The sequence below is a fragment of the Eleutherodactylus coqui genome, chromosome 4 (assembly GCF_035609145.1).
Source record: "Eleutherodactylus coqui strain aEleCoq1 chromosome 4, aEleCoq1.hap1, whole genome shotgun sequence".
Lineage (NCBI taxonomy): Eukaryota > Metazoa > Chordata > Amphibia > Anura > Eleutherodactylidae > Eleutherodactylus > Eleutherodactylus coqui.
In genome coordinates this window covers 233836114-233849761 of record NC_089840.1, presented here as the reverse complement: position 1 = coordinate 233849761, position 13648 = coordinate 233836114, and the positions used below count along the sequence as shown (strand labels likewise).

The 13648-nt window shown below is 45.7% G+C and overlaps 1 protein-coding gene and 1 long non-coding RNA gene across 2 annotated transcripts in view; one reads left to right on the top strand and one right to left on the bottom strand.

The window, feature by feature from the left end:
• TACC2 (transforming acidic coiled-coil containing protein 2) overlaps positions 1-10729 on the bottom strand; it is a 158489-nt gene extending 147760 nt beyond the window's left edge. Inside the window, exon 1 of the mRNA XM_066600873.1 lies at positions 10546-10729. The gene's annotated coding sequence lies outside the window, so the exon portion shown is untranslated. The remainder of the gene's footprint in view (positions 1-10545) is intronic.
• Positions 10730-10840: 111 nt separating this feature from the next.
• On the top strand, positions 10841-12530 carry LOC136626113 (uncharacterized). The gene is made up of 3 exons (XR_010792634.1): positions 10841-10951; positions 12149-12314; positions 12436-12530. It is a non-coding gene; the product is annotated as an uncharacterized lncRNA (long non-coding RNA).
• Positions 12531-13648: the final 1118 nt, after the last annotated feature.

The following is a 13648-nucleotide window of genomic DNA, read 5'->3' as shown; positions in this document are numbered from 1 at the left end:
CACTCCCGGCTCGATTACTGCAACTCGTTGCTGATCGGCCTCCCCTGCACCAGACTCTACCCTCTCCAGTCCATCCTGAATGCGGCAGCCAGCTCATCTTCCTGTCCAGCCGCTACTCGGACACCTCTGCCATGTGCCAGTCACTGCACTGGCTGCCCGTTAAATACAGAATTCAATTCAAACTCACTACCTTCATCCACAAAGCCCTCCACAGCGCAGCACCCCCCTATATCGCCTCCCTTATCTCAATCCATCAACCAGCCCGGGCTCTCCGCTCTGCTAATGAAACCAGACTGAGTGCCCCTTTCATTCGAACTTCTCATTCCCGCCTCCAAGACTTCTCCAGAGCAGCACCGGTCCTCTGGAACGCACTACCAAAGGCTACCCGAGCAATCCAGGAATCGCAGAACTTCAGGCGTGCTCTAAAAACGCACCTCTTCAGGGAGGCATACCGCATTCCCTAAGAAAAAAACCTCTCTGTACTCCGCCTGATAACATGCTCCCTGACCTACTGTCTGCAATCCCTGCTAGCCATCATAAACCGCTCCTGCAGTCACACCGTTTCTGCCGTCACATGGCTAAATGTCTGACCATTGTCTATGTGTATAACATCGCTCACACTTCGCCATACCGTGCACATCTCCAGCCCCTTTACCCTCTGTATCACCCCATTACTTGTAGTATGTAAGCTCGTTGGAGCAGGACCCTCACCCCTATTGTTTCCATCAACTGATTACTATATGTAACCGTGGTTCTGTAATGTTTGTATTTTGTCTTTCTGTATTCCACCTGTCTATGTAAGCGCTGCGGAATATGTTGGCGCTATACGAATAAAGATTATTTATTATTATTATTATTACAACAGGGTACTAGACCCTCCCTTCAATCATGTACTTATATTAATGTTACAATAAGCCATGGAAAGTTTATTTGTACTCCAATAACATGGGTATAACAGGATATAACATGGTACTAGAGCCTCAATGCCTGCTGTATCATGTCTTGTATCCAAGCTTAGAGGCGATACAACAGGGTACTAGACCCTCCATGCCCCCCCCCCCCCGTTTCACATCTTGTATCCAAGCTAGAGGCGGTACGACAGGGTACTAGACCCTCCCTTCAAGTGGTCAGTTCTCTGCAGTAAATTCTCCTTTTGCTCTGATACTGTAATCACTTACTTCTATCAACGCTACAATAAGTCATTGAAAGTTTCATTGCACTCCAATAACTTCTACGGGAGGGATTGGTTTTATGGGTTTGTATGATGTATTCTATGCATCCTGGGTTTTGTATATATGTAGTTTGGTAACACAAGGCCTCTGGGATGAGAGCTGAGGTCCTCCATTCTCATGAAGTTGACTGATAAAAGGAGTCCTGTAGCATCTGTCCAGAAGTGGGATCCATGCTGTGGCGGCCCCGCCATGTCCTGCCATAGGTATATTTATGTAGTTGGTAATCACACATGTATAAATACTATTGCCATGGGACTGCTGCTTGGGTCTATAGTAGAAATCAGGGCAGCTGCCATCCACTAAATTTGCCATAGGTTGAACTCAGAAATAATGTGAGTAGCGCCCGCTGCGGAGCGGATAGTGGAGCGGCTTCCAAGTGATTGTTTAAGGTTCAGCTAATCACAATATATGACTCTTTCTAAGCTAAATTTATCAGCGTCCCGTCAAGCGACAGAGGAGTAACATGATCACAACAGCTAATCCTTCGGAAATCCTACTGTAAAAGCCCTGAAATAAACCCTATCTGCATCAAAAAAAAAAAAATCAGCTATCAGGCGCTGTCAGCTCCCGCGTGCGTCTCCTCTGCAGCTCTGGCACACTTTTCTGTAGTCCCTGGGTAGCCTTTTCTGGATTGGAGGTTTAAAATCCCTGCCTCCAGGAAGCGCTGGCCGTGAGTGGTTTTCGAGCGCCGCGGCTCAGCCAATCAGAGCCAGTGCTCAATTAACCAATCACAGCCATTCATTGATTGACTGTGATTGGTTCATTGAGCGCTGGCTGAATGCCCCTGGTTGGTCCTGAGCTAGGAGTGAGCCCCCAAGCTCCCATATAAATGGTGCATGAAGCTGTACACCCACTGCAGTACATACTAATAGGGAGAGTATAGTGTCTTAGGCAGGTAATATTTGCATGTTACTGTTCAGTGGGTCCCCTGAAAAAATGTCACTTATGGGCACTAGGCATCCCAGGCTGTCACTGAACTTGGCTCTTCAGGACCTAATATGGGAGCATAAGGAAATGAGATGATTTAAAGGGAGAATAGCAAAGACGTTCCGAGAAGAGCGCAATGGGGGGGGGGGGGGGGGGGCAGTCGAAAAAGCAGGAAAATACAGAAGGAAAAGATTTTTTAAAAAGGGTAGGAGAGGGCAGTTTGTCTAAAGCTGGCCACACACTTTGGATAGCTGTCTATAGCTGTAGAAGAGCCATTCCTCCCGACCCACCATACAGCGGGGATGAGAGAGGAGAGGAAAACTGCCCATAAATATGAGAGACAAGTGAAATGGAGCAGAGACCAAATCTTGAAAAATTCTTGCTTCCAAATCTTTTCCCTGGCCTCGGAGGTGAGTGCCCAGCAGAGCTACTGCCCCATGTACTGCCCCAACGCATATATCTCACGCGAGATTCTCGGCCGTGTGGAACCGGCCTGAGCGAACGAACAAAGGAGGTCACAGTTTACTTGTTCACTTGGGCAGCAAGTTAAACCGCAAAGCTAATTAGTTTATTAGCGAATGAGAACAAGTGAACGATTGGTGAACGAACCAACAATGATATTCATGCTTGCAAGAAGTGAACGATGAGCGATACGTTCACTGCCCCCTTCTGGTGTGATGATCTGTGGGTATAACTGGGTACTAGAGCCTCCATGCCCACCTGTATCACATCTTGCATCCAAGCAAGAGGCGGTACAACAGGGTACTACAGCCTCCATGCCTGCTTGTATCACATCTTGTATCTAAGCTATAGGCGGTACAACAGGGTACTAGAGCCTCCATGCCCGCCCATATCACATCTTGTATCCAAGCTAGAGGCAGTACAACAGGGTACTAGAGCCCCCATGCCCTTCCGTATCGCAACTTGTATAAAAAGCTAGAGGTGGTACAACAGGGTCCTGGAGCCTCCATGCCCACCCATATCACATCTTGTATCCAAGATAGAGGCGGTACAACAGGGTCCTGGAGCCTCCATGCCCACCCATATCACATCTTGTATCCAAGATAGAGGCGGTACAACAGGGTACTAGAGCCCCCATGCCCTTCCGTATCGCAACTTGTATAAAAAGCTAGAGGTGGTACAACAGGGTCCTGGAGCCTCCATGCCCACCCATATCACATCTTGTATCCAAGATAGAGGCGGTACAACAGGGTCCTGGAGCCTCCATGCCCACCCATATCACATCTTGTATCCAAGATAGAGGCGGTACAACAGGGTCCTGGAGCCTCCATGCCCACCCATATCACATCTTGTATCCAAGATAGAGGCGGTACAACAGGGTCCTGGAGCCTCCATGCCCACCCATATCACATCTTGTATCCAAGATAGAGGCGGTACAACAGGGTACTAGAGCCTACCTTCAGGGGGTCAGTTTTCTGCAGTAAATTCTCCTTTTGCTCTGATATTGTAATCACGTACTTATATTAATGTTGCAATAAGCCATGGAAAGTTTCTTTTCACTCCGATAACTTCTAGGGGGGATTGGTTTTGACAATCAGTGTATAGGGGTTTGTATTATGTATTTCATGCATCCTGGGTTTTGTATAAATGTAGTTTGGTAACGCAATGCCTCTGGGATGAGAGGCGAGGTCCTCCATTCTCATGATGTTGACCAATAAAAGGAGTCTTGTAGCATCTCTCCAGAAGTGGGATCAATGCTGTGGCGGCCCCGCCATGTCCTGCCATAGGTAATGCTATATTTATGTAGTTGGTAATCGCACATGTATAAATACTATTGGCATGGGACAGCTGCTTGGGTCTATAGTAGAAATCAGGGCAGCTGCCATCCTTGTGTTTGTGAGTAGCGCCCGCTGCGGAGCGGATAGTGGAGCGGCTTCCAGGTAATTGTTTAAGGTTCAGCTAATCACAATATATGACTCTTTCTAAGCTATATTTATTAGCGGCCTGTTAAGCGACAGAGGAGTAACATGATCACAACAGCTAATCCTTATCCGACCACATGGACTGAAAGCCAAACGTCAACTGCCAAAAACAAGAAACAAAAGGCGCTTAAGACACAAAATCCAGACCGCTACGATGATGTTGTGCGCGTACCGCTGCCGACGGCTGTAAAACATTACTGTATACAAATACACGAAACCTATAGATCTGATATGTATGACCAACCATGATACATTATCATTGTGCTTGAAGGGGTACAAAGACGGGCAGCTAAACTAATAAACGGAATGGGAGGGATGGAATACCCAGAGAGGCTAAGAAAATTGGGATTATTCACCCTGAAGGGGCGATCAAATAATTGTGTATAAGCACATTAGCGGATAATACAAGGATCCCATGATCTGTTTATATCAGGACTGCAACGGTAACAAGAGGGCATCCTCTACATCTAGAAGAAAGCAGGTTTCATCACCAACACAGAAAGGGGTTCTCTACTGTAAGAGCAGTGAGACTGTGGAACTCTCTGCCTGAGGACGTGGTGATGGCAAAATCCATAGAGAAGTTTAAGAGAAGACTATATGTCATTCTAGAGCGGAAGGATATTATAGGATATGGACATTAGGTGACCAGTAGGGTTGTTGATCCGGGGGTTGGAGTCAGGTAGGAACTATCAAAAGTTGATCCAGGGATTATTCGGACCGCCATTATGGAGTGAGGAAGGAATTTTTCCCTTAAAATGTGATAAATTGGCTTCTGCTTCATTGGGTTTTTTTGCCTTCCTCTGGATCAACAAGGGGTGGTGGAAACAGGCTGAACTGGATGGACATTTGCCTTTTTTCAGCTTTGCATACTATGCTACTAGGTAACCAATAATAAGCCTGTAAATTGTGAAGAATCAGAATTACTTAGGTCGCATTCTCGGGTGCAACTTGCTTCCGTGTGTTGTCTGAGCGGCGGTGCAGTGGACATTGCATGTCCTACTCTCATCCATGAATTGGACCAGAAAAGGACATTCTGCGATTTCTATACATACCAGCAATCCGTGAAATAAATAGCCCGTCTGCATTGCCCCATTGATTTTAATGGGTCCAAGTTCTGTCAGGGTTTAGTCAGTTACAAACTTGGGCAGAACTCAGATGAAAAAAAAATCAGTTGTAAGAATGGGCCCTAATGTGGGATATCAGCATTGTTACCGCCATATTTATGGCATTAGGGCGGCTTCACATGGGTGTGTTTTTACACATGGGAACATCCTGCTTACAGTATGCAGAGAGTAAAGCCCATTGATTTCAATGGGTTTATTCTCATTCCATTTTTTGTGCGCACGATTCTCATAGGACCTGCTCTATTTTGTGCGCATTTGCACACCAAAGAGCGCCACAGAGGTCTAGGGGAGGTTTACAAATGCGCACATATATATACTGAGCAAACCTGCGTAAACTGGCACCTCCTTTGTCTTAATAGCCACTTAAATCAGTGCTGGGGTGACGCCCCCGCCCATGTGAACTAGCGGTGCCTGTGCAAATATGCACAGTATTGCGTGCAAAGTACCCTCTTCACTGCGCAAAAAAGTTGCACAGGAGCGAGTGTGAACCCAGCCGAAGCCATAGGAAAGAATACAAAAAAGGCAAGATGTCTCCACCACAAATTGTACAATTGCATAGTATTGGACGTTTGCATGGATTCAATATCTGAACCTAACCTAAGGTCTTGTTCACACAGCGGACTTTGATATGGATTTTGGCATCCATCCAGTCAAATCTGCATCCCTTTCATTTGATCTATACAATTAGTGATGGGAGTGCTCATTGTCACAGGGAGCGGTACACGGTTTGCATTGCTCACTGTTCCTCACTCCCAGCAGGTTCTCCTCTACTCCGGGTGCCAGCACTGCACTGCATTCCAATACCACCCATGTCAGGACATAGTGTACGTTGGCATCACGACATGGCGCAGTGCCTAGCAGAGGAAGACACAGATGACTCTAGCGGTGTCAGTGAAGTCACGCAAAGCATGCCCAGAGAGGTGGGAGCTGCACCCAGATAGAAGGAGTGAGGAGAAGTGAGTAATTTTTTTTTTTTATGCTCTGGTCTTTGGTCTGAAAGGGGACAGGTGCTATATACATTATGGGGTGTGATCTGGGATCCCTTTTAATTATGGGATCTGATCTGACTTGGGGTGTCTACTTATTCTGCACCCACCATAGCTATGCTCCTGGCAATAGATTCTTCAGCAGCAAAGGCCTCATACCCACAGCCGTGGCCCCCCAAGAACCCCCATACTCACCTCCTGCATCCACCGCGCTATTTCGTCCCTCGAGCCAGTGTGCATGTGCATGTGCAGTACAGCACGCGATACTTTCACTGTGCTACAATGAATGCCGGCCGCATGTATTCCCATGGCAATTAGAGCATGCCACGGATTCTTTCACGCTGTGGAATTCCTCGGTGGTATTCCACAGCGTGAACATCAAGCTAGGTTCAACCTAATAGCTGCAGCATAACGTAAGAAGTGGCAGAAATCCGGCTGTGGGCATTAGCCCAAACTCTGTATTCTTTGGAAGAAATCGCCAGGACGGTCTGGGCCGAATAGAGAAGAAAAGTAAAGTGAGTCACCAGATTAAATACCTTCTCAGGGTTTATTCCCATGAGCGTATATTGGCCGGCGTTTTCATGGCTGGTGAATATACGCTTCCATCTCAGCAGTCTTCCCTTCCCTCCCACTCACCGGCTCTCTGACTCTCTCCTCCACTCCTGCATTTGCAATAGGAGGGGGCAGAACAGGGGCGGAGCTAATCTTTGTTCTGCCCCCCACTCCCATTGCTGGCTATGGAGAAGGAGTGTGTGGGGGGAGGGCTTAGCTCCACCCCCATCCTGCCCACTCCCATTGCAAACCGCTCAGAGGGGGAGGAGTGAAGCAGAGAGTCGGTGAGTGGGAGGGACAGCGTATATCGGCCGAGCGTGAAAACCCAGCCGATATACACACGCCTGAATAAGCCCTAAGCATGTATCTGTTTCCTTTAAAATATCTTTAAATATCTATCATTAGGGAGTAAGGTGAGTTTTAATTAACTATGAGGGTTGTGTGTGTGTATGTGTGGGGGGGTGCGGCTCAAATTGCCTAGGGCGCCAAATTACCTTGTATCTGCTCTGCCCATACTAGCTAATCCTATGTTGTATCAAACAACCAACACACACGGATGTCCTGCAGCCAATAGAGTACCAGGCCTCTAAACGAAGTGCTCTTAATTAGGGGATAGATCCTGTCTCTGCACACCTCTGCAATAAGGATTCTTCAGAATCTCCCTTTTCACTGCCAAATTAACTAGAATATGTAATTGTTTTTATAACTTACGCATTCTATTGAGGAATGTCGTTTCCTTATGCAATAAACCCTGATAATAAAGCACATATTGTTAATTAGCCAATGCTCCAGATGCTTATTTACTCTTCGTCTGCAGAGTCTACTTGGAGCGCCCAGCCTGTAGGGCATCTGATGGTCTATTACCCGACACGCAGGTGTATTTCCTGATCTTCACTTGCCTTTGCCTGCAACACATAGTCTGCTGTTCAATGGAGTCAATTGTCAGTGGAACATGAGCGGGTCCCGTGCTTACATAATGGACTACAAAGGCAATTGTTGGTTGTCTTACGTGAGGAACCCGAAATAGATCTCCATGGTGCAAGTATCTATTTACAGGCTGCAGATCACCAACATATTATAAGTGGGGTAAGCGGATTATAAAGTCCTGCAAATATACATACACTGAATGACCATTTTATTACAGACCCCCATCTAGTAGCTCCTTGCAACTCATTTGCACTTTCTATGCATTAATTCATGGCATAGACTCCGCTAGATTTTGATATTCTTCTGCAGAAATATTGGCCCTTGCGGACAGGAAGTTCCTTAATTAAATAGAATTACTGACATGCTCTAACCAGCTGACAGGAAGGGGTCATCAATTCGTGCTGCTTGTGCAAAATTCTGACCTGCCATCAGCAGGGGGCAACAGAAATTTGAATTCATCTGACCAGGCGATTTTTTTTTCCCCCCACTGTGCAGTGATCTAACTTTTGAGCTCTTTTGCCCACTAGAGTCTTGTCTTTCTGTTTCTTAGACAATTGCAATAGCATTTGAATTGGTTGCCTGCTGTTATAGCCCATCCATGCTAAGGAACGAAGAGTTGTGCACTTGTACAATTTAGTTGGAGAACCAACTGTGATATTTGCTGCAATTTGCTTGACTGTGCACCGCCTGCGATTCTTGACATCCATCTCTGACCCCTTTCATGAAGGATTTATTTACATCCACAGGATTCCCTTTTGCTGAATGTGTTTCTTCAATCACACCAGTCTCAGTATACGTTTGACATCATTGCATCAAAAACCTTTATATAGGGGTTAAGAATATGAAAAAAGCACGCCTACGCTTGTGGGAAAGAGCCCTCAAATAGAGTTGTGTGCTTATGGACCTGTGGGACTCATTACTGTGTTGGAGCCTGGGCCCACCAGTGGATCCTCTGGTACTCTGTTGGTGGGGCAGTTTGATCCTATGTGCAAGATTTTCAAATCCTTGAATATCTGTTTAAAGGGGCGCTACCCCGAAAATAAGCCATAGCTGCATTACATAAAAAAAAGGAATACTTACCTAGCAGGCTGGGTCCGGGTCCTCCCGCTCTGTCCGGACCTTCGCTGTGTGTCCTGCAGTTCTCGTTCACCCACAAAAGATCACTTCCTGGTTACAGGATTCATAAATCCCACCTCCAAGAAGCAATGGCTCTGATTGGCTGAGCAGCGCTTAAAAGCCATTCAGTGCAGTGCTTGATAAACCAATGCATTGACTATGATTGGTTCATCAAGCGCTGCATTGATTAGCTGAGCATCGGTCAAAGAACCAATCCCAGCCATCGCATTGTGGAGGCGGGATTTATGACTTGGCCAATCAATGCCGCGGCTCAGCACGTCGGAGCTCCGGAAAGCAGTGGGAGAGACCTGGACCGAGCCTGCTAGGTAAGTATAATAAGATATCCCTCGAAATTAAGACCTGCGTGTGCCTCATCAATTTTGTTATATATTTTAAATTAAAACTTTTGTTGTCTTACCACTGTACATCGAGTTTGAAGTTGCTGCCACTAGGGGTCTCCTTTTCAGCCCCTCTGCAATCCACTGCCTGTTCTTAGGTAATGAGCTTCTATAGTTACTGGCACATTTCTTTAGCTGTGGTGGAGGGACTACCATAACAGATTGCTCCCTGCAATTATAGGCTGACAGATCTGCAGGCACTGTGTATGCAATCTTCACAATCCCTGCCTCTCCCGCTGTTACAGCAGGTGTGTGCACATTATATTGCGTTTGCTAACCATTTGATAAAAATCTCTCTGAATGCCCAACTCCTTCAATTGCCCTGGGACAGTGGAGAGGAAAGCATTCAGATAATACTTCACTGCTGAATGGACCAAAGTGCAATCAATGCAGCATTGGAAGTGAGGGGAAGGAAGTACAGGACAGTAAACTACTGCTTGAAAGTGGATTGCAAGCAGCAAGACGGCAGAAAAATGGGAAAGACCACCTGAAAACCAGAACATAAAAACATGAAACTAGGTGCAAAACAGCAGCAAATAAGAGGGCAAGGAGAACCTGGTGTCTTTTTAGAAAACTTGTTGAAATCTTAGGCACGCTTTAAAATTGCTGCATCATTTAAGCATGGCAAAGTTGATATTTACCAATCCACGCGAGAGCGTCTGTTTGTACATAATTGGAAATGGAAAGAAAACTTCATGTGAAAATACTGTAATTACATATGCTGTAATTCCATAACACACTCCTATTAACCAAATCACTACCTTGCTAAGCAGCAGGGGAAAGAACCACAAGGAAAACAAATATGTTATGTGCTGTCAGCATGCGGTGCCAGGGAGAGCAGCCAGAGGGAATTTGTTTTTTCCATGACTTCTTTTCTATTCTTGAATTCTGCAATCCCCAAATATGCAACTTTCCATCACATCTGAAAAACCTGATAAGTTGACCATTCCAGACCTGGTTATTACTAGAATCAGGCAGGTCACTGGGTAGTGCTAAGATTCTGCAAACAAGTTTTCCCTATGATCAGAAGTACTTGATATTTACAACATGCTGTTACTCTAGGATGATGTAAAGACACTGACTTTAGAAAAGTTAGAAATGACTTTTACTAAACATGAAAAAGTATGGAAATGTTCTAATACCACCAATATAATGTGTCGCCCTACGTCATCCCGCATTTCAGGCCTAGAAAGTTTCTCTGCAGTCTACAGGTTTCCACGGAGTAACAGGACTACAATTATAAAGCCAAAATATAACAACTGACATTACATATGTAGGTTAGTGCGCCTTTAAAAGAGTTGGATCCAGAGAGATTAGATGTACAAGTCATCGTCTCTTACCCTTCTCACATATCCCGGAGGATCCGAGCAGTCTTCTGAGCACTCTAAATCACCTGATAATCTCCGTCCTTGTCCCAAAGTCTGTCCAGACTGTATCAGAGAAGTGCCCGGGTGCCTCTCATCTGCCCCTATTGTAATGCCAGCAGCTATCTACTTGCTTGAGCTCCTCTGTAGCTTTTCTCTGCCTCTCCTGTCCCTGCTGGCACTGAATGTTGATCCTCTCTCCTGAGCAGGTCACATGTAGCAAGCTTCTATAAATGGGATTTGAAACTCTGGTGAAGTGTGAGGAATCTGATCCTGGAGCTATATACCAGGCCTGCAACGCTGACACAGAGCAGAACTAAGGTTGGGGGGACAGAGCCAAAGGTAACGTCCCTTATAACCTGGTGTGGACGAAAGAGGAAATGTAAGTAGGAAATAGGAAATTCAGGTGAGATGATGAAATAAATGTTCCATTAATGGTCCTTTTACATGGACTGATTCAGACCCGAGCTTTCCTCCGAGTCATGTATGTTAATGCAAGCATAATAATAATGCTCAGCGGCTGGCAGTACATCTTCCCATGTGAACAGGGAGATGTACAGCCGGCCTGTGGAGACGAGTGATCGTTTGTCCCCATATGTCAATTCTTAGCCCGTTCTCACTGCAATGGGCAGGCTTGGTATTGTAAGCATTCACTTCAATGTAATACCAAGTCTGGCCACTGCAGTGAGAATGGAGCTGTCTGCTTCCTGCAGAAATAAGCTCAGTGCATGTAAGCAGCGGCACAGAGAACTGCTGATTGGCAGGGATCCCAGGCAACGGCTTCCCTTGCCGATCTATAATTAATTACCTGTCCTGAGGATAGTGCCGATCGATGCGTGTGTCGATCAGCACTTGTTACATCGGCCTGAGAACATGAGCCATGTGAAAGGGCTATAACTAGCAGGGTAGTAGCTGTTGTGGGCCAAACTAAACTTGGCTAGTTAAAGGGGTTTTATGGACAAATACAAGTGTTGACCATTTCTCAGGATAGGCTATCAATAGTCGATCAGCTGAGGCTTGTTGCACGGGACCTTGACCAACCAGCTGATTTGGTGCCCACTGTCAGCGCCACAACATACAGGCATTCGGAAAGGAATTTGCTGCCCCGACCTCTATCTAATGGCCAGTGCTTGAAACTGCAGACAAAGCATCCATTGATTTTAGTAAGACCCAAGCCTGCAATTACAAGCGTTGGCCACTACACAGGGGTCGGAGCAGCAACTTCTGTTCTGTACACCTATGTATTGCGATGCTGACAGTGAGCGCCTCATCAGCCAAGTGGTGGACCCCGGCTGCTCAAGTATTGACTACCTCTGCTGATGATATATAGGTCATTACTAGTACTTCCCGGGAAAACCCCTTTAATGATCAGAGCGAATGAGGAAAGGCAATAAATAGTCATCCATCATGTTTTCTGGTCCTTTCCATGCTAATGGTGGTGTAGGTCCTATTCCTAATTTTTCTCCAAGATCCCCTGCTCATTTAAAGGGAATGCATCACCTATATTTTTTTACCAATTAAAACCAGATGGTGAAACAATTTCCATTTTTCTAATACCTTTTTTTTTTTCTGATTGCAGGTTTTTAAAAATTCTTTTGTCTGTACATGACTATGGGGGTGGCCATCTTGCCTTTGCTGCAGAGATATGCTTTAGAGCAGCCTCGTGGGCCATTCACACAATGGGCAGGAGCTGACCCATTAACTTCTACAGGAAATTGTTCGATGCATGCAGGGAGGGAGAGGAGGTGAGCTGTGACCATCACCTATTGTGATTAGTGGATACTCTGTTATCTATATATAGGTGCTACCTTTCATTGTCATCCTGCCAGTGATGATGAGATAACTGTTGAAAAGATTTCTCCACAGATCACGTTGGTTTCATTGAGTCTTTAGTGTTCAGTGATGAAGCCGCCTTCCAACTGTTGGGCAACAAACGTACTGTCAGAATTCGGAGGAGGGAAACCCACGTATCTATGTCTACATGCCACCTTCACCTAGGCATCCCAAATCTAGTGGGACAATACAAGTTCTGAACTAGTCTCCTGCCGTCCCGGGTGGTCTCCTGTTTGTCCCAGCCACTCTTTCTTCCAGTGCCCAGTGTGTTCCTTTCATTACACTGTGGACTGCAGGCGCCTCCACCGTCCAGCTCCTTCTATGTAACGTAGGTGGCACGATGATGTCATCATGTCGCCTGTGACATTCCGCAGGATGTTGGCCGGTGGAGGCCAAAAAACGCAGTGTGACCGTGGGAGAGGTCAGTAAGTTTATTATTTTACCATAGGGGACATTATGGCTATCTGTTCCTACAGGAGGGCAGTATGGCAATATATCACTAAAGGGGGACAGTATGATTATATATTACTACAAGGGGACATTATGGCTATATGTTCCTACAGGAGGGCAGTATGGCAATATATTACTAAAGGGGGACAGTATGATTATATATTACTACAGGGGGACATTAATGGCTATTTATTACTAAATTGAGACAGTATGGCTTCTTATTTACTACAGGGGGATTTGTATGGCTTGTTGTTTATTACACCGGGTGCAGTGAGTTGCACCATGTGTGGTACTATTAAAGGTTTATCTTAATATAGAGACATGAAGCAGCAAAGAGCCAAAGACATCTATGTGACCCCCCCCCTGAAGAGACAAGCTGTGTGTGAGAGAAGCGGTCATGTTGACTTGGACTGGATGGAAAAGAAAACCACAACGTTAATTAGAGATGACGTCATAATGTTAATGTTCATTCTACATCTGGTCAGTCCTGTAGTCAATGTATGGTCGGTTAAGTGGTGATGGGTAATAGCGTTCTTATTTGTGATCTGACAACTCCAATCATACAGGTTGTGCTAGGAAATACAAGCTTAGATAGCAGGGCTTGACTTGACTTTACATTTTATCCCTTTATTGATCTTGGCTGTGGTGCTACATTTATGTACTGAGCTTGGTTCTGGTACTGTATTTACTATATGTAATGAACTGTCCTACTATTAAAGGGGTTTGTCATTAGAACAAAACCCCATCCCACAGCTGGGCCCTGCGTAAAATAAAAAACAAAGCTATACTCTCCTCT